This window comes from Gouania willdenowi, chromosome 22 (genome assembly GCF_900634775.1).
Source record: "Gouania willdenowi chromosome 22, fGouWil2.1, whole genome shotgun sequence".
NCBI lineage: Eukaryota > Metazoa > Chordata > Actinopteri > Blenniiformes > Gobiesocidae > Gouania > Gouania willdenowi.
Genome location: NC_041065.1, coordinates 6,187,126 through 6,206,704, shown reverse-complemented (window position 1 = coordinate 6,206,704; position 19,579 = coordinate 6,187,126). Strand labels below are relative to the sequence as shown.

The 19,579-nt window shown below is 40.9% G+C and overlaps 15 non-coding genes across 15 annotated transcripts; all 15 read left to right on the top strand.

Moving 5' to 3' along the window:
* Window positions 1–6,334: 6,334 nt before the first annotated feature.
* trnav-aac (transfer RNA valine (anticodon AAC)) lies at window positions 6,335–6,407 on the top strand. The gene has a single exon. It is a non-coding gene; the product is annotated as a tRNA-Val (tRNA).
* A 430-nt stretch (window positions 6,408–6,837) lies between these two features.
* On the top strand, window positions 6,838–6,910 carry trnav-cac (transfer RNA valine (anticodon CAC)). The gene has a single exon. It is a non-coding gene; the product is annotated as a tRNA-Val (tRNA).
* A 115-nt stretch (window positions 6,911–7,025) lies between these two features.
* trnav-cac (transfer RNA valine (anticodon CAC)) lies at window positions 7,026–7,098 on the top strand. Its single transcript has one exon. It is a non-coding gene; the product is annotated as a tRNA-Val (tRNA).
* A 7,546-nt stretch (window positions 7,099–14,644) lies between these two features.
* trnav-aac (transfer RNA valine (anticodon AAC)) lies at window positions 14,645–14,717 on the top strand. Its single transcript has one exon. It is a non-coding gene; the product is annotated as a tRNA-Val (tRNA).
* Window positions 14,718–15,122: 405 nt separating this feature from the next.
* On the top strand, window positions 15,123–15,195 carry trnav-aac (transfer RNA valine (anticodon AAC)). The gene has a single exon. It is a non-coding gene; the product is annotated as a tRNA-Val (tRNA).
* Window positions 15,196–15,834: 639 nt separating this feature from the next.
* On the top strand, window positions 15,835–15,907 carry trnav-aac (transfer RNA valine (anticodon AAC)). Its single transcript has one exon. It is a non-coding gene; the product is annotated as a tRNA-Val (tRNA).
* A 430-nt stretch (window positions 15,908–16,337) lies between these two features.
* trnav-cac (transfer RNA valine (anticodon CAC)) lies at window positions 16,338–16,410 on the top strand. Its single transcript has one exon. It is a non-coding gene; the product is annotated as a tRNA-Val (tRNA).
* Window positions 16,411–16,525: 115 nt separating this feature from the next.
* On the top strand, window positions 16,526–16,596 carry trnav-uac (transfer RNA valine (anticodon UAC)). Its single transcript has one exon. It is a non-coding gene; the product is annotated as a tRNA-Val (tRNA).
* A 406-nt stretch (window positions 16,597–17,002) lies between these two features.
* trnav-aac (transfer RNA valine (anticodon AAC)) lies at window positions 17,003–17,075 on the top strand. Its single transcript has one exon. It is a non-coding gene; the product is annotated as a tRNA-Val (tRNA).
* Window positions 17,076–17,495: 420 nt separating this feature from the next.
* trnav-cac (transfer RNA valine (anticodon CAC)) lies at window positions 17,496–17,568 on the top strand. Its single transcript has one exon. It is a non-coding gene; the product is annotated as a tRNA-Val (tRNA).
* Window positions 17,569–17,683: 115 nt separating this feature from the next.
* trnav-cac (transfer RNA valine (anticodon CAC)) lies at window positions 17,684–17,756 on the top strand. The gene has a single exon. It is a non-coding gene; the product is annotated as a tRNA-Val (tRNA).
* A 405-nt stretch (window positions 17,757–18,161) lies between these two features.
* Window positions 18,162–18,234, top strand: trnav-aac (transfer RNA valine (anticodon AAC)). The gene has a single exon. It is a non-coding gene; the product is annotated as a tRNA-Val (tRNA).
* A 450-nt stretch (window positions 18,235–18,684) lies between these two features.
* On the top strand, window positions 18,685–18,757 carry trnav-aac (transfer RNA valine (anticodon AAC)). The gene has a single exon. It is a non-coding gene; the product is annotated as a tRNA-Val (tRNA).
* Window positions 18,758–19,187: 430 nt separating this feature from the next.
* On the top strand, window positions 19,188–19,260 carry trnav-cac (transfer RNA valine (anticodon CAC)). The gene has a single exon. It is a non-coding gene; the product is annotated as a tRNA-Val (tRNA).
* Window positions 19,261–19,375: 115 nt separating this feature from the next.
* trnag-ucc (transfer RNA glycine (anticodon UCC)) lies at window positions 19,376–19,448 on the top strand. The gene has a single exon. It is a non-coding gene; the product is annotated as a tRNA-Gly (tRNA).
* The last annotated feature ends 131 nt before the right edge of the window (window positions 19,449–19,579 follow it).

Below are 19,579 nucleotides of genomic sequence, written 5' to 3'. Positions count from 1 at the left end.
AACAAATGCAGTAAACCTGCATCCTGCAGCCTTCTGCCAGAAATATTTATATATTTAACTAAACATGATTTGTTTTTGTCTTTAAACCTCCATAAGAAGAGTTTTTAAAATACTGGATGGTTATAACTTACAGTACATCCATCCATCCATCCATTTTCTGACCCACTAACTTACAGCACAGAGCAGATAAAATAATAGAGTAAAAGTCAAAATCCCTGGATGACGACAACATTTTAACAGCAGGCAGAAATCAGTCACATTGTTGTGTGATATTGTTTCTTTTTTAGGATTTAAATGAAACATGATGCAGGAGTTTCTATTAGGGATGCACCCAAATAAAGTTTTTTAGCCAAAACTGAAACTGAAATTATTAGTCCCCTATTGCATTTCTGGCTCTCAATGTGTACTAACCACTCATTTTAAAACATTGCAAATGCATAAATTAATATTAATGCTTAATAAATCAATTCAAAATGTGAAAATATTTATTTAGCAATGACATTCCTAACAATGCACAATATAAAATAAAATAATTAAATGTTTAACCTGACCCCACTCATGCATTAAATAATAATTTACAGGCCTATAACTGACTGAGCTGTTGGAAGAGAGTCACATTAAATATGTTATCAAATTAAAACACAAAGTGCATTAAAGTTCTTGATAAAAATCAGCTTCTATCGGTTTTATTTATTATACAAGCATCTAACGCACACACAGCTCTGAGTACATTGCTTTTGTGCGCTGGTTTAATTTTAATCCAATCAAGAGATAATCTTTATAACGCGGATCATTTACGGTCGTGATAAAGTTCAGACGTATACTGACAGCAGAGTTGTGGCACAAATATAACGCCATACGTTCCGTGCTTCAGATTGTTGTGTAGGGGTCACACGGTACTAGTGATGACGTGACACAGAAACATAAAACACACATACTGCTCCATCAACTCTGCTTAGAAAACTTTTCTGTGATCAGATGTATTAAATCCAGCTACTCTGTGAGTCCACGGACACGTTGGCCCATTTCCAGATAAGCGTACGGTGAGTGTCATCACAACATTGTTACAGCTTGTTTTACGTGTTCATTTGTTGTGGTGAACTGCCGTGAAGTGTCTCAATGCGTGTGCCCACACTGTGTGTTTGATGCACTGATGCATAATCTACTTGCTTTTAAAATATAATGCCCTTTTTTATTAAAAAAGAAATTAAAAAAACCTTTTTAATATACTCTCACAGAATACAGTTACATGTTTTTTGCGTACTGATTACGTAACGCTGTTACTTGTAATCCGTTACTCCCCAAGCCTGCTAATACATAGCCACTGCAAGCAGGAATCGTGTGATCAGCAGTGTTGTGCTCGAAAAAAAGTAACTAGTTACCATTACTAGTTACTTCATTACCAAAGTAACTCAGTTACTGTTTTGATTACTTACACCAAAAAGTAATGCGTTACTGGAAAAAGTACCTTTTGAGTTACTTAGAATTAAAAAATGTATTATTTATTTTAGGTCATTTGTGTCCATACAGCTTCATATTAGTGCTGTAATAATATAATAATCCACTGTTGATCAACTGCTATAAAACAACCATAAATGATGTGCATATAAAGCACAAAACAGCTGCTCCAAAATTAAAACACTAATTTTTCAACCTTAGCACAGTAATGTAAAGTAAGCTGTGCATATTCCAGGTGCACATTCTGCTGTTGAAAAGCTTATGAAAATAAATGTGGAAAAAGAAATTCAGAGCATTTTTCTCAGCTACACAATGCTAAACATATCAGGCTAATGAGCTGCTGTTAGCAGTGACTCAGCAGCAGTGACAGGCAACAACATACCGTGCAATAGTTTGGCTGACCTGTCCCTGGATAACAGTCACAGTCCGTTAAAATCCAGTCGCAGCGTTAGCTTAGCTTCACTGATGCATCTTTTGGAGACAAAAATAATGTGTGTATTTCCACTCTGAGAAGCTCGTCCTGGTCCCGCATTGACTCGGTATGATTGGTGCACGTGATGTGAACAGAAACACGCTGACAATGCTTCTTCTTCTACTGTTTTATCGTGTTTGGCACGGCATCCCGCAAAAAAATGTAGCGCCACTGTAAACAGGAAGTACACTGCAGCTAGCAAAGTAACGGACAAACGCACCATATTGTAACGGTAACGGTGTTATTTCTTTAGAAAAATATTACATTACGGTACTAGTTACTGTCAAAAGTGACGTTGGGGCAGTAACGCGTTACAAGTAATGCATTACCGCCCAACACTGGTGATCAGGTATCGACTAGTCACCCTGGACAGAACGGGTCATTGCTTTTACTTGACAGCTTGAGCCATCAAGTAAAAGCAATGTCAAAACGCAAATAGAAAAGACAAAAACAAAACAGAAAAAAAAACGACAAAATGGAAAAACAATTACTACATTTGTATATTTTGTATTATTGATTCTCTTCATATTTCCACATTTCACATTTATTTCCTTTTAATTTTGGCACGCCTGTGATTCCATAGTTATGACGTTATTCCTAAGAAGACCAGGAACATTATGGTGGATTGATTTAGACATTGTACTTTCCAGAAAACGAGAAATTGGGCTTCGCAAATGCTCAGGGGAACAACATTTGGATGCCACTATTAGCCACATTATTGCATATGCACACATGCTATCAGCTGAACAAAGAAGACACCTTAAAACGGGTTAGTCTTTAGTACAAGCAAAACCATCAGATGCCTTTAATCTAAAAAAATCAGTTAAAGTAGCATAAATGAAGCACTCCCTTAAGTAATCACTACGTCACACTTTTCTAAACCTGTCAACCTCCAAAAGTGTGCGTCACCTCTCATTCCTACTAGTAACGGTTCCTTAAAATAGTCTTTCAGTTGAGCCATCTGTGAAATTTGGATTGAGGGTTTTTTCTTAAGCCACATCTGCAAATCTTAACAATTGGAATACAATAAAGTAAAATACAGATTTATGTTTATAAATTACCACATTGCAACATAATTGCAATGTGTAACATATTACCACATTTGGACCTGAAAAAGTATTTATGGTAATAATTCTGAAATTAATCGCAATGATGCTAATCTATAAATTGATAATTGATCAAATATTTGCACTAATAACAGCAATAACCTATATTTGGACCAAAAAACTAGTGGATCGGGTTACGGTTAAATGGTAATTTAATTTTCATATTTTGATGTGAATAAAAGGCACACGTTCGGAGAGACACTAGTTTGGAAATAATGACCATTTAAATGCATCCATTCTTGATTAAAAAGCACTTTTGCGATTTTACGCATATCCGCACATTTGCAAGAGTTGAAAATACTGAACTCCTGCGACTGTTTTGCATGACGAAAGCCAATCAGAGTCTTTGTTGACAATGACATCAGGCCGTCAACACGGACACCGGTTTGTTCAACCATTCAACCATGGAGCAGAAGCTGTGTGTGACCACCTGGAGCTGTATGACACTGCCTTTATAACCGGGACCGGACTAGGAAGGACCCTGCGGTACACAGAAGACGCATTCGGTGTGAACGCAGCATTAGGGTAACAAACAAAACTTAATGACAGCCTTCATAACACCTTATTCATGCTAATGACAGTTGTCATGTCAGAATAATGACAGCATAATTCCTTATGTATAAAACTTCAAATAAATTCTTACCAAATATTGAAAGATTGGATAGCACTGACATATTTTTAAATGATTGTTATTAGAGAATTATAAAACATAACATCTTTATCGTTTAACATTCAGGGTTGAAGTCAGTCAGATATTAGCGCGTCCCACAGTCAGGCGAGCAGCATTAAGATGCTGGAGAGAGAGCACGAGTACAAGAAAAGCAGGTAAGAATCCCAGAGGAGTAGAAAAGGTAGAAGGAATATCTATCAGAGCCAGTTTTACAATGAGTTTCAGAAAGGAGGGGGAAAAAAGATATTACAGAAGAGCAATGGGGGGATAAGAAGTTTAATCAGGTTTGTCTGAGAAATGTGTTAAATTTAAAGAGCTAACATACATATCTTCAACTGCACTCGTGAGCACAGAAAGGCATTAGAGACGGTGTTGAGATGGTAAGCAGTTAAAGATGAAGGTTTCTTTCAAAATTAACCAATTCACAAGGTTAAACGTGTGGTTGCACCTTGAAATTGGACTGCTCCAAACACTGTAGTTAGAAACGGCTTTGGGGTATTACAGTATAGTGAAATAACAGGTCTGTTGTACGACAAAACACAAGTTTAGGTATAAAAATACAGATGATAATGTTGCTCATAACCATCTGGAAATAAACCAGCACATTGCTTCTTTCTTCCCAGTATAGGCTTTTTCTTTGGAAGAAAACATAATTTTTGTAGATGGAGAGAGGAATAAGATGGACAATGTGCTCAGACACTCCTTTAGTAGTGGAAAAATAATTAAGGAAGAAGGCACGCCTGATGTCTGCAGATGTAGAGGCCTGGAAATAGTAAGCATATGTTGAGTAAAAATGGACACCCCTAAAATTTTTATTTTCTCATTCAATCATTTTATTTTCATGTAATAACTCATTTGGTACTTATGCAATCTCTTTTGAGTTAAGTGTAATCCCTATGCCGTCCAGTAGATGGCGTAGGGATGTAGCGCACTGTTGGAGAGTAGCTGAGGCACCACAGAGGAAGAACAATCCTGGTGTGTGAAGTGAATGCAGCTGAACGCATGTGCTGTCACCATTCTTTATCACAGGTTAGTAAACACTAAAATTTCATGAATTGTATGCATATTATCTGAGTTCTAAGGTGTTTAGGATAATATTGTAAAGTGTGAGTCAAAGAGAAACGAAGTTTGTGCAAGGTTTTTGAGTAAATTGTGATCGTGTTTTTCAGCTAACTTGCTACGCTAATGGTCAGGTGTAATGCTGCGTTCACACCAAATGCGTTTTTTGCGGGACCGTTCCCGTCTATCGCGCGAAACCTGCCGCAGGGTTTGCAGGATCAAAAAATGTTCCCCTATTTGCTTCATATGCCCACCAGACTCCCAAAAAAGGCGGCAATCAAGCCCAGTTTCTGTTCACACTCAACTATGGAGGACCCGAGGCAAATCGTTGCGCTTTACCTTTTTTTGAAGAGGAAGAGCCGTCAAAATGCTCGACGCCGGCGTTCCTGGATTCACCAGGTGAACCAGCAACGCATCCAACTTGGTGAGTTTCACTACCTGCTCCAGGAGCCTCGCCTGGATGATGACTGCTTCCAGCGGTACCTGCGACTGACCGTTGCCCAATTCGACGACCTGCTGGGTCGGATTGGCCCACGGATCTCCCGACAGGACACCAACTACCGGCATTCCATCTCTGCGTCCGAATGGCTGTCCATCTGTCTCCGGTAAACCGAAGATGCCATTGCCATGATTCATCAGTCATATCTCTCAAATACACAATAAAGATTCATTAAAAGCATAGTTAAATGTTTGTCCTTAGACACCTATTCTGGGAAATAAGGCCTCCCTCATTAATATTATTTATTGTTTATAATTAATATATTATTTAAGTAATAATTCACAAATCATTATTTATTTACTATTGTTAATTATTTTCCTCTGAAGAAACCAATTCCGGGAGATTAGGCCTGCTTCATTAATAATATTATGTATTGTTTATAATTTATTTAATATTATGATGTAATCATAAATCATTATGTACTAATAATTATTGTCCTCTGGCTACACCTATTCTGGGAGATTAGGCCTGCTTCATTAATATTATTTATTGTTTATAATTCATGTATTATTTAAGTAAATAATTCATAAATCATTATTTATTTACTATTGTTAATTATTGTCCTCTGGAGACACATATTGTGGGAGATGAGGCCTGTTCTCTCTCTCATCTCTCCCTCTTTTATGCACACACCCAGATTATGTATATTTGATCATCAATTGATCTAATCTTTTCTGTGTCGTTCACCGTGCAGGTACCTGGCCACAGGTGGTTATCATATCTGCTTAACACGCCAAAAGTCTAGGGTTCGACCCCCTGTGGAATCACTTTACCATGTACTCGACGTGATGTGGAACCATCAGTGCTACTTTTAACTTAATTTAAGGCATTGCTAGCTCCTTTACACCATAGTATTGGATTTCTGACTTTCTCACCTGTGTTGATTCCATGATGTAGAGGTGATCATATCTGCTTAACACACAAAAGGTATTGGGTTCAATCCCCAGTGGAATCACTTTAGCACATATTAGACGTGATGTGGAACCATCAGTGTTACTTTTAACTTAATTTAAGGCATTGCTGGCTCCTGTACACCATAGTATTGGATTTATGACTTTCTGGCCTCCGTTGATTCCATGATGTAGTGGTTATCATATCTGCTTAACACGCAGAAGGTCCAGGGTTCGACCCCCTGTGGAATCACTTTAGCACATATTAGATGTGATGTTGAACCGTCAGTGCTACTTTTTACTTAATTTCAGACATTGCCTGTACACCATAGTATTGGATTTTTGACTTTTTGACTGCTTAACACGTAGAAGGTCCTTGTTTCAATCCCCAGTGGAATCAGATGATCTATTTTGAGTTACTTAAATATTTCTGGGTAAAATGTTGACACCTGAGGCCACGCCCTGGCCAAACCATGTAATCAGACCTAATCAGACCCTAAATAATTTCAAAGAAAGCTACCCAAATGACATTAGTTTAAGCAGAACCAATGTGGTACAGTTTTAAAAGGCTAAACATAAAGCCATCTTTCCTTTGGAAGGTCACTGCCGATTGTAACTTGATTTCGGTACGTCGTAACTGCAGAAAACCATTGTGTGGGATTTCCTATTTGAGTAATGAAGAGGATTCCATGGTGTAGCGGTTATCACATCTGCTTCACACGCAGAAGGTCCAGGGTTCGACCCCCTGTGGAATCACTTTACCATGTGCTCGACGTGAAGTGGAGCTGTCAGTGCTGCATTTAACTTAACTTAAGGCATTGCTGGCTCCTGTACACCATCGTATTGGATTTATGACTTTCTCACCTGTGTTGATTCCATGATGTAGTGGTTATCATATCTGCTTCACACGCAGAAGGTCCTGGGTTCGATCCCCAGTGGGATCACTTAAAGCCACTTCTCTGATTCGTTTTCCCCGGTACCTTCTAAAATGATATCATGTCTGCTTTTCACATAGAAGGTCCTTGTTTCAATCCCCAGTGGAATCACTTTACCATGTACTCGACGTGATGTGGAGAAGTCAGTGCTACTTTTAACTTAATTTAAGGCATTGCTGGCTCCTGTACACCATAGTATTGGATTTATGACTTTCTCACCTGTGTTGATTCCATGATGTAGTGGTTATCATATCTGCTTCACACGCAGAAGGTCCTGGGTTCAATCCCAAGTGTAGTAACTTTAGCACATATGAGACGTGAAGTTGAACCGTCAGTGCTACTTTTTACTTAATTTCAGACATTGCCTGTACACCATAGTATTGGATTTCTGACTTTTTGACTGCTTAACACGTAGAAGGTCCTTGTTTCAATCCCCAGTGGAATCAGATGATCTATTTTGAGTTACTTAAATATTTCTGGGTAAAATGTTGACACCTGAGGCCACGCCCTGGCCAAACCATGTAATCAGACCCTAAATAATTTCAAAGAAAGCTACTGTGGGGGGCGAAATTATTAGTTCATATATTTTAATCCTTAAGCCTTGGGTAACTTTCCATTGTGTGATTTTCATGTCTTCAACTTTGCTGGGTCAAACTGCCTTGTCAAAAGCACACGTTTTCTCCCCAAAACAATAAACGCACAAGGACACATAGGCACTCACATGCTCACACAGTTCACATGCACACCCCATACACATCCATTCACACACACACACACGAACACATAAAACGCACACTTCTCCGCAATCAGATACCGGGGGAACAGACTGTTTTGACTCAAAGGAGTAACTGTCTTTCTTTTTCCTCCTCTGTCCTCACCTCCTCCCGCCTCTATCTCTATCTCCTGGGGGGAGGAGGGAGGGGGACTGAGGGGAATATACGTGTTGGAACTGTGTCTCTCTCAATCATTGGACCTCCAGCCGGGACGGTCACTTCTTTTGTTCCATCTTGTACCTTTTTTCTTAGTTTAGAATAAACTATTTTTTATATAAAATCATCAATGCTTCTCCTGGACTCCATCATTCAACCAGAGCAATAAATCATGTCTCCAAATGAGGTCAACCGTAAATTCAGCCGTAACAATTGGCGTCGACGAACTGAATCCATCTTCTGCTCTGTGGGGCATCGACCGTGGACCAGCACTGGGTCGACACACTTGAAGCCCCGGGGCTGGCCCGCGGTGGTCTGCCCTCGGACAGAGACTGGAGCACGAATCATCGGTTGAACCTCAAACACCAATTCGGACTAAGGTAAAGCTGCCTTTATAAACATATATATATAAATTTTCATTTACATATATATTCGCTCTGTGTTGATTTTTTTTGGAACCAGTCAAGCATTGTATTGATTTTCAGCTTTGAGCTTTGATTGTGATCCTCAGCTGTTCTGTGTTTTGACAGTGAATAGCCATGAGAAGGGCTCAAATGGTTGAGGTTCTATGCTTTTTAATGCTGTAGGTTCCCTCTGGTTTTCTTCGGGCTCGGTTATTTTGTTTAGGCATAAAATACGGCTGGTCATTATTTACTTTGTTTTGTTCGGACACCCACAGACAGCCTGTGAGGTCCTGACCATAGATAGATGGGCAACCAAAGTTTCCAAAACATCCCAGCGGTGCCATGATCTGAGTTCACCTCTGTACCGAAAGCAAAATAGATTAAAACCCCGAACCTAACCTAAATTGTGTTTCTGTGAATCAAACAGATGAAGAATCCAATAAACAAATAATATATGCATACGCATATACAATCTTGGTATGATGTGAACTCAGATCATGCTTTCGGTGAGTTTTACTTCTTTTTTTTGTAGTTGGCTTTAAGGCTCTCATTTTGGAGAGAGCCGGCTTTGGGTTTTTTTGTTTTGTTTTTCTCTCGCAGTGAGAAACACACACACACACACACACACACACACACACACACACACACACACACACACACACACACACACACACACACACACACACACACACACACACACACACACACACACACACACACACACACAGAGAGAGAGAGAGAGCCAAACGCGCACGCACAGAGCGCGCGCACGCACAGAGAGAGCCAAACACGCACGCACGCACCCACGCACAGAGAGAGAGAGGGAGACTTGTGGCCTCCCCCTTACCGCGTCGGACTGTCTTGCCGGCCCAAAGCCACTCGACAGCAGGGGGGGGTACCAAATTTTTTCCTGAGAAAAAAATGTCCCATTAGTTGCTATGAGTACATAGGCAATTACTTTTCAAACAAGAAGTCCTGGTTTAATGTGCAGAAAAAGGATAAACCTTGCTAGGGAAAGCGCTCTTCGGGGGATAGTGGTCCACCTGATTTGATACATGCTTGGTAACCGAAGACCGTTCTGAACAAATTTCTACGTTCCCTTAGAGTGAGGGTTATTAGAGGTTGCGTGCTCCGTTCAATCTTAGAGGTGCCCAAAAAAAAAAGTCCTGACAGTCTGCGTTGGTTGTTGTTTATAATTCTCCTGCTAATTCGGAGGGTTTTTTTTTTTTTAATCTCCGGAGTAACGAGTGGTCGAGTTTGAAATTCTCCCTAGCTTTATATTTGCATAAAGACACAGGTCGAGAGGTTACCCTTCCCCCATACTCCTCCCAACTTTATATTTTTCATAAAGTCAGAAGTTGGAAGGTTCCCCTGGAAATTCTCCCTACTTTATATTTTCATAAGGCCAGGTTGAGAGGGTCTCCGGCTAATTCAGATATTTGTTTTAAGTTTCTGGAATTTGCAGCTGTTGAGAGTTTCCCCTGGTTGCAGACCGGGGTTGAGTTTGTTGTTAGGCATGGCCATGCGATTCCTGCCTGATCAGCAGATGAGCAGACTGTCAGTACTACCAGGGGCAATAATCTAAGTGTAGACTCTGCAAAGGCGGAAGTAAAAAGGAGCGTACCTCTTAGTAATCAGATGATACCAGTAAAAAGCAATTAATTAACACTAAAAGGTTGCCAAGCATGGGGGGGCAATAAGAGCTCATTGACCCCGAGAGAGGAGGTGGACTGGCTATCGCCGCTGGTGGGTTAGATGAGACCTATATTCCACTTAGACACTATGCAGCAAAACCTTGTGAATGCATGGACGTGAAAATTGAGGCATGAACGTGTGCGGTGCATGAGTGACTGAATGATGACACGTTACGTATGCTTGAGAGAACCGCGTTGTGAGTGCGAATGTGCCGTGGACGTGTCACTGAGTGATTGACCGATGAATGGCTGTTTGACTACACATGTTCCTCTGTTTCACCTTCCTTTCCTCCTGGGTTTTGATGCACTAGATCTTCTCCCTGTTTTTGCCAATTATGTAGTGGGGTGTTCAGAAAACACTGCTGCTTGTTAAAAAATTATGGTTTTAGGCCTTGGGCCTTCTAAAAAGTCTACCAGGTTTTAAAGGTTTTTTCTGGGTGTTTAAAAACACCAAACGACGTTTTTTTATATATGATACCACTTTCAGTGGAATGACTGGCTTTGACCTTGACTGACCTTACTGTTCATGTTCAGTGTCCATGTTAGTTGTTGTTATATGTGTATACTCGTTGTTGTGTGCACTTGTCTATGTCTTCGTCTTTGTTGTTGTTATTGTGTTGTTTTTTTTTTCCAATACACAGGCCGCTGGCTGTATACTCAAAGGAGACGAATCAAATCCAACTAAAGAGTAAATTAAATTATCCAGTTAAGTCTTAATGTTTTCCTCTCTTTCTGTTTCTGAGTGTTTCCTAACAGACAATGCCACCGCCTTCTCGACTCCGATCCTGCCTCCCCCAGCCGCCATGCCTGGTCACTGCTCTTATGATGAAGGATGAGAATTAAAGGGAAGTATTGTCCATAACTATAACGGGGAAGCAAAGGGGAAATAGATTGAAATAGACACGTGACAATATGACATATTGTGCATGTTCTAACATAATATCTATTCCAGAGACTACAGAGACTTCCAATCCAACTGCGAAAGTGGGGACAGATCTTCAAATTTCCAAAAGGAGCGTACAGTTGACCCTGGCTTTGACCTTTTAAGGCTGAGGAGGAGGAGGTCGAGGAGGTTGGAGGGCACAAAGGCAGGCGGACACAAGAGAGAGGAAAACGGAGACACATCCAAAATGATCAGATAAGTGATTTTCCAATGATATTTATCATATGGTTTTAAGAATCCAAATGTATTCTTATGTAAAAAAGGGAAGGGAGCGGGCCAACGTCCCTCTGATTTCTTGATTTATATTTTATCATAGGAAAATATACCTCAAACCCTCCAACTATTTTCTTCTTGTTCCACCAGCACTTAGCGTGCAAGACCATAAAACACCTTCACTGGGTTTAGACACGTTTAAGGGAAAAATTAAGTGTTCTCAACATTGGGTTGGTGGCCCAATCTGGGTCGCCTGAGATTTAAAAAGGGTCCTCCTGAAATTCTTGATAATTGATTGAAATAAGAGATAGTTTAAAGTTAAGTAACTTCCAAGCATTTAAGGAAGCTCTCCACACCGTGCTGGGGCTCGTCACCACTACGAATGGGATAAATACAGAGAGCAAAAGACAATATGATTGTTCGACTCAACTTAACTTTAATTCTGTCTAACCTTAAAGGGCCAATAATCTTGCTTAACTCTAACTCAGACACAGAATAGGAGACACTTTTGCCACCAATTGACCTTCAAAATTAAGTAAATTACATCTCGAATAATAATTATGAGGGAAAATAATGAAATAAATGAACTGACAAATTCAGCTCTATAAAAGAATTAGGCTATGTAATTAGGTGTGGAGTGTTAACATTATTCAGAATAAATAAAGGATAGAATAAGATTTCTCCTTCACAAATAAGAGATAGCAAAGAAAAATGAAACAAACAATTTAAATAAATAAATAACATTATTTATTTATTTGGTTAAACTTATTTAGCTTTCTCACATCTCCATGTCTCCCAATTGTATGTATTCATCTTGAGAAGACATGTAATCACACTCCACACTTCTCTGTCCGACTTGCATGTCCTTCTCCGTCCGACTTGCATGTCCTTGTAAACAGTGGTTCTCAAATTGTTGCTTCTCACCAGGTAAGTAGACGTACCACAGATAATCACTGCAACTCCAGCTATGCTTCTTCTTGCTCCAGGAAAAGAATTAATACTTCCTGTTTTCCTTTCAGCCTCATATTTTCCCACTCGCGTGCGAATGCTACAGATAACATTGAGCTAGCTCACTAACCCACACCTAACCATTGTGTGATTGTGCAGCAGCACCTTTCAGGATCTGAAAAGCTCTTCATTTAGTTAGTTAACTAACCCTAACACCCCTCATCTACAACGCCGACCTAGAAATGAACGACCGAAGGTGGACCGACACTTTCAACTTACGACCCACACGGCAGTGAAGGTCGCGGAGCGAGCCACGTGGATTCACGCATCACACTCCAGGAAGGTGCCAACAACACCACTGATCGTGGAACCGCAGTAAGGAGCGTTTCCTCTTTTCTGGATTAGGAGCAGTGTTTTGAGGAGCCTTTGTTTGCCTTGAAAGTTGCAACGAAAGGCAGAAGAAAAGCCCCCGGGGTTACAAGCTAATCTTTCTAACGGGGCATATGGTCTGTTGAAACCTTTGAAATCCAACCTTGAGGACATCGTGGGAGATCACAAGCATTTTCCCGCTGTGATGAAGAGGTCACGAGCCCCTCTGTTTATGCCACAGGAGCAGGCTGGAATTATGCCACTATTCTGTCATTTCATGTCACTCGTGTTCTGGTCATCGATTGGCACGATGGTCCTGTCCGCGGTTCCAGTACTCCTCTGGCTCCTGGCCTCCAGGGGGACAATCAAGGACACTGGACTTGAACCAATGAATGCAAGTGTTGTTCCTAATGAATGCTTCTTTTTACAGGGTGACTAATGCAAGCAGAAATAAACGTTGGATAAACAACATCGTCCTCCACAACACTTTAGCTGCGACCAATGTCACTCATCCGGTTTTCACGAACACCTGGTACCGATACGCGCACTATCAAGCTAAAAGTAGGGGCCTATCCAACTGTTTTTGTTCTTACATGCCTGTGTCATCAACACACCCCCGCTTAACCGCGATACCAATGGATGCTTACGACTCCTTTTGTTATTTGTCTCACTCTAACTTCGGCATGGGGGACCCCAACTGTTGTTCTAAACCGCCAGTAAAAAAACTGACTACACTACGCGATGACACATCTTCCGCTATGTATGTAGATTACACGCGATCCACACTTTTTTCCCTTCTGTTTCGCCAGAAACGGAACTCGCAAACTAGGCCAGATTCCCGGTCACAATTGCAATTTTACTTAGTCCTGAATGCGACACCGCACATAATTCGCACACATGTGCCCACGTTCATACACCCGGGACTAATAGCTTTCATCCACACGACGATCTGGGGTACGGCTACGCGTCGAAACCTTAGAATACAGGTTTAAGTCCTCCGTTAACGCGTCATTTTTGGCCCTTACTGGCCTCTCGGGGGGAAATCACGAATATACGCTTAAGGGTCCCACGAAGTAGAATGGTCCTAGACCTACAGACCGTGGCCAAAAGAGGCGTTTGACGCCATGAACAAAGACCGCCACGTCCTATAACCCTTCCGCCGCCGGAAGCCCAGCTTGAAGTGTTTATGATGAGTGTTTTTGATGTCTCAGATGATGACTCTGCTTACTGATGACACCTACATATGTTTTTGTTGCTGTGCTGTGCTGACATTTATACCATGTGTGTTTTTGCTACTAGTGATATATATATATATATTCCATATTCATTGATTACCAATGATGTTAGTTGCTAAGGATATTTGATTTTATTGTGCAGATGGTCTTGTCTCACGTAATATTCATTATGTGTTCATGGGGTTCTTTGCCTTCTCCTCCTTTTTCTTGCTCCGACTTTGAGGGATGCCTGTGTCCCCTGGGAAAAAAAAATAATGCTTATATCCATAGTGTTATAACGGTGTCAATATCATTTGTCCTACGGACCATGAGGTTGCTCTAGAATTACACTAATTTTGATTAATGTTTTATGTGTTTTGGGCTGTGCTTTGCTAAAGTTAAACAACTTACTAACTAATTTCGTTTTTTTTGTGTTGGACTTTGTCCAAAAAGAGTGGATTGTGGGGGGCGAAATTATTAGTTCATATATTTTAATCCTTAAGCCTTGGGTAACTTTCCATTGTGTGATTTTCATGTCTTCAACTTTGCTGGGTCAAACTGCCTTGTCAAAAGCACACGTTATCTCCCCAAAACAATAAACGCACAAGGACACATAGGCACTCACATGCTCACACAGTTCACATGCACACCCCATACACATCCATCCAATGATATCATGTCTGCTTTTCACATAGAAGGTCCTTGTTTCAATCCCCAGTGGAATCACTTTACCATGTACTCGACGTGATGTGGAAAAGTCAGTGCTACTTTTAACTTAATTTAAGGCATTGCTGGCTCCTGTACACCATAGTATCGGATTTATGACTATTGGGCCTCCGTTGAGTCCATGATGTAGTGGTTATCATATCTGCTTAACATGCAGAAAGTCCTGGATTCGATCCCCAGTGGAATCACTTAAAGCCACTTCTCTGATTTGTTTTCCCCGGTACCTTCTAAAATGATATCATGTCTGCTTTTCACATAGAAGGTCCTTGTTTCAATCCCCAGTGGAATCACTTTACCATGTACTCGACGTGATGTGGAGCAGTCAGTGCTACTTTTAACTTAATTTAAGGCATTGCTAGCTCCTTTACACCATAGTATTGGATTTCTGACTTTCTCACCTGTGTTGATTCCATGATGTAGAGGTGATCATATCTGCTTAACACACAGAAGGTATTGGGTTCAATCCCCAGTGGAATCACTTTAGCACATATTAGACGTGATGTGGAACCGTCAGTGTTACTTTTAACTTAATTTAAGGCATTGCTGGCTCCTGTACACCATAGTATTGGATTTATGACTTGCTGGCCTCCGTTGATTCCATGATGTAGTGGTTATCATATCTGCTTAACACGCAGAAGGTCCTGGGTTCAATCCCCAGTGGAGTCACTTAAGCACATATGAGACGTGATGTGGAACCGTCAGTGCTACTTTTTACTTAATTTCAGACATTGCCTGTTCACCATAGTATTGGATTTTTGACTTTTTGACTGCTTAACACGTAGAAGGTCCTTGTTTCAATCCCCAGTGGAATCACGTTACCATGTACTTGACGTGATGTGGAAAAGTCAGTGCTACTTTTAACTTAATTTAAGGCATTCCTAGCTCCTGTACACCATAGTATTGGATTTCTGACTTTCTCACCTGTGTTGATTCCATGATGTAGAGGTGATCATATCTGCTTAATACACAGAAGGTCCTGGGTTCAATCCCCAGTGGAATCATTTTAGCACATATTAGATGTGATGTGGAACCGTCAGTGCTACTTTTAACTTAATTTAAGGCATTGCTGGCTCCTGTACACCATAGTATTGGATTTATGACTTTCTGGCCTCCGTTGATTCCATGATGTAGTGGTCATCATATCTGGTTAACACACAGAAGGTCCTGGGTTCAATCCCCCAGTGGAGGCACTTTAGCACATAAGAGACGTGATGTGGAACAGTCAGTGCGACTTTTTACTTAATTCAAGGCATTGCTGGCTCCTGTACACCATAGTATTGGATTTATGACTTTCTGGCCTCCGTTGATTCCATGATGTAGTGGTTATCATATCTGCTTAACACGCAGAAGGTCCAGGGTTCGACCCCCTGTGGAATCACTTTAGCACATATTATATGTGATGTTGAGCCGTCAGTGCTACTTTTTACTTAATTTCAGACATTGCCTGTACACCATAGTATTGGATTTTTGACTTTTTGACTGCTTAACACGAAGAAGGTCTTTGTTTCAATCCCCAGTGGAATCACATGATCTATTTTGAGTTACCTAAATATTTCTGGGTAAAATGTTGACACCTGAGGCCACGCCCTGGCCAAACCATGTAATCAGACCTAATCAGACCCTAAATAATTTCAAAGAAAGCTACCCAAATGACATTAGTTTAAGCAGAACCAATGTGGTACAGTTTTAAAAGGCTAAACATAAAGCCATCTTTCCTTTGGAAGGTCACTGCCGATTCTAACTTGATTTCGGTACGTCGTAACTGCAGGAAACCATTGTGTGGGATTTCCTATTTGACTAATGAAGAGGATTCCATGGTGTAGCGGTTATCACGTCTGCTTCACACGCAGAAGGTCCAGGGTTCGACCCCCTGTGGAATCACTTTACCATGTGCTCGATGTGATGTGGAGCTGTCAGTGCTGCTTTTAACTTAATTTAAGGCATTGTTGGCTCCTGTACACCATAGTATTGGATTTATGACTTTCTCACCTGCGTTGATTCCATGATGTAGTGGTTATCATATCTGCTTTACACGCAGAAGGTCCTGGTTCGATCCCAGTGGAATCACTTAAAGCCACTTCTCTGATTCGTTTTCCCTGGTACCTTCTAAAATGATATCATGTCTGCTTATCACATAGAAGGTCCTTGTTTCAATCCCCAGTGGAATCACTTTACCATGTACTCGACGTGATGTGGAGATGTCAGTGCTATTTTTAACTTAATTTAAGGCATTGCTGGCTCCTGTACACCATAGTATTGGATTTATGACTTTCTGGCCTCCGTTGATTCCATGATGTAGTGGTCATCATATCTGGTTAACACACAGAAGGTCCTGGGTTCAATCCCCCAGTGGAGGCACTTTAGCACATAAGAGACGTGATGTGGAACAGTCAGTGCGACTTTTTACTTAATTCAAGGCATTGCTGGCTCCTGTACACCATAGTATTGGATTTATGACTTTCTGGCCTCCGTTGATTCCATGATGTAGTGGTTATCATATCTGCTTAACACGCAGAAGGTCCAGGGTTCGACCCCCTGTGGAATCACTTTAGCACATATTATATGTGATGTTGAGCCGTCAGTGCTACTTTTTACTTAATTTCAGACATTGCCTGTACACCATAGTATTGGATTTTTGACTTTTTGACTGCTTAACACGAAGAAGGTCTTTGTTTCAATCCCCAGTGGAATCACATGATCTATTTTGAGTTACCTAAATATTTCTGGGTAAAATGTTGACACCTGAGGCCACGCCCTGGCCAAACCATGTAATCAGACCCTAAATAATTTCAAAGAAAGCTACCCAAATGACATTAGTTTGAGCAGAACCAATGTGGTACAGTTTTAAAAGGCTAAACATAAAGCCATCTTTCCTTTGGAAGGTCACTGCCGATTCTAACTTGATTTCGGTACGTCGTAACTGCAGAAAACCATTGTGTGGGATTTCCTATTTGACTAATGAAGAGGATTCCATGGTGTAGCGGTTATCACGTCTGCTTCACACGCAGAAGGTCCAGGGTTCGACCCCCTGTGGAATCACTTTACCATGTGCTCGACGTGATGTGGAGCTGTCAGTGCTGCTTTTAACTTAATTTAAGGCATTGCTGGATCCTGTACACCATAGTATTGGATTTATGACTTTCTCACCTGCGTTGATTCCATGATGTAGTGGTTGTCATATCTGCTTCACACGCAGAAGGTCCCGGGTTTGATCCCCAGTGGAATCACTTAAAGCCACTTCTCTGATTCGTTTTCCCTGGTACCTTCTAAAATGATATCATGTCTGCTTTTCACATAGAAGGTCCTTGTTTCAATCCCCAGTGGAATCACTTTACCATGTACTCGACGTGATGTGGAGAAGTCAGTGCTACTGTTAACTTAATTTAAGGCATTGCTAGCTCCTGTACACCATAGTATTGGATTTCTGACTTTCTCACCTGTGTTAATTCCATGATGTAGAGGTGATCATATCTGCTTAACACGCAGAAGATGCTGGGTTCAATACCCCAGTGAGTCACTTTAGCACATATGAGACGTGATGTGGAACAGTCAGTGCGACTTTTTACTTAATTTAAGGCATTGCTGGCTCCTGTACACCATAGTATTGGATTTATGACTTTCTGGCCTCCGTTGATTCCATGATGTAGTGGTTATCATATCTGCTTAACACGCAGAAGGTCCAGGGTTCGACCCCCTGTGGAATCATTTTAGCACATATTATATGTGATGTTGAACCGTCAGTGCTACTTTTTACTTAATTTCAGACATTGCCTGTACACCATAGTATTGGATTTTTGACTTTTTGACTGCTTAACACGAAGAAGGTCCTTGTTTCAATCCCCAGTGGAATCACTTTACCAGGTACTCGACGTGATGTGGAAAAGTCAGTGCTACTTTTAACTTAATTTAAGGCATTCCTAGCTCCTGTACACCATAGTATTGGATTTCTGACTTTCTCACCTGTGTTGATTCCATGATGTAGAGGTGATCATATCTGCTTAATACACAGAAGGTCCTGGGTTCAATCCCCAGTGGAATCATTTTAGCACATATTAGATGTGATGTGGAACCGTCAGTGCTACTTTTAACTTAATTTAAGGCATTGCTGGCTCCTGTACACCATAGTATTGGATTTATGATTTTATGGCCTCTGTTGATTCCATGATGTAGTGGTTATCATATCTGTTTAACACGCAGAAGGTCCTGGGTTCAATCCCCAGTGGAGTCACTTTAGCACATATGAGACGTGATGTGGAACCGTCAGTGCTACTTTTTACTTAATTTCAGACATTGCCTGTTCACCATAGTATTGGATTTTTGACTTTTTGACTGCTTAACACGTAGAAGGTCCTTGTTTCAATCCCCAGTGGAATCAGATGATCTATTTTGAGTTACTTAAATATTTCTGGGTAAAATGTTGACACCTGAGGCCACGCCCTGGCCAAACCATGTAATCAGACCTAATCAGACCCTAAATAATTTCAAAGAAAGCTACCCAAATGACATTAGTTTAAGCAGAACCAATGTGGTACAGTTTTAAAAGGCTAAACATAAAGCCATCTTTCCTTTGGAAGGTCACTGCCGATTCTAACTTGATTTCGGTACGTCGTAACTGCAGGAAACCATTGTGTGGGATTTCCTATTTGACTAATGAAGAGAATTCCATGGTGTAGCGGTTATCACGTCTGCTTCACACGCAGAAGGTCCAGGGTTCGACCCCCTGTGGAATCATTTTACCATGTGCTCGACGTGATGTGGAGCTGTCAGTGCTAATTTTAACTTAATTTAAGGCATTGCTGGCTCCTGTTCACCATAGTATTGGATTTATGACTTTCTCACCTGCGTTGATTCCATGATGTAGTGGTTATCATATCTGCTTTCCATGTAGAAGGTCCTGGGTTCGATCCCCAGTGGAATCACTTAAAGCCACTTCTCTGATTCGTTTTCCCCGGTACCATCTAAAATGATATCATGTCTGCTTTTCACATAGAAGGTCCTTGTTTCAATCCCCAGTGGAATCACTTTACCATGTACTCGACGTGATGTGGAG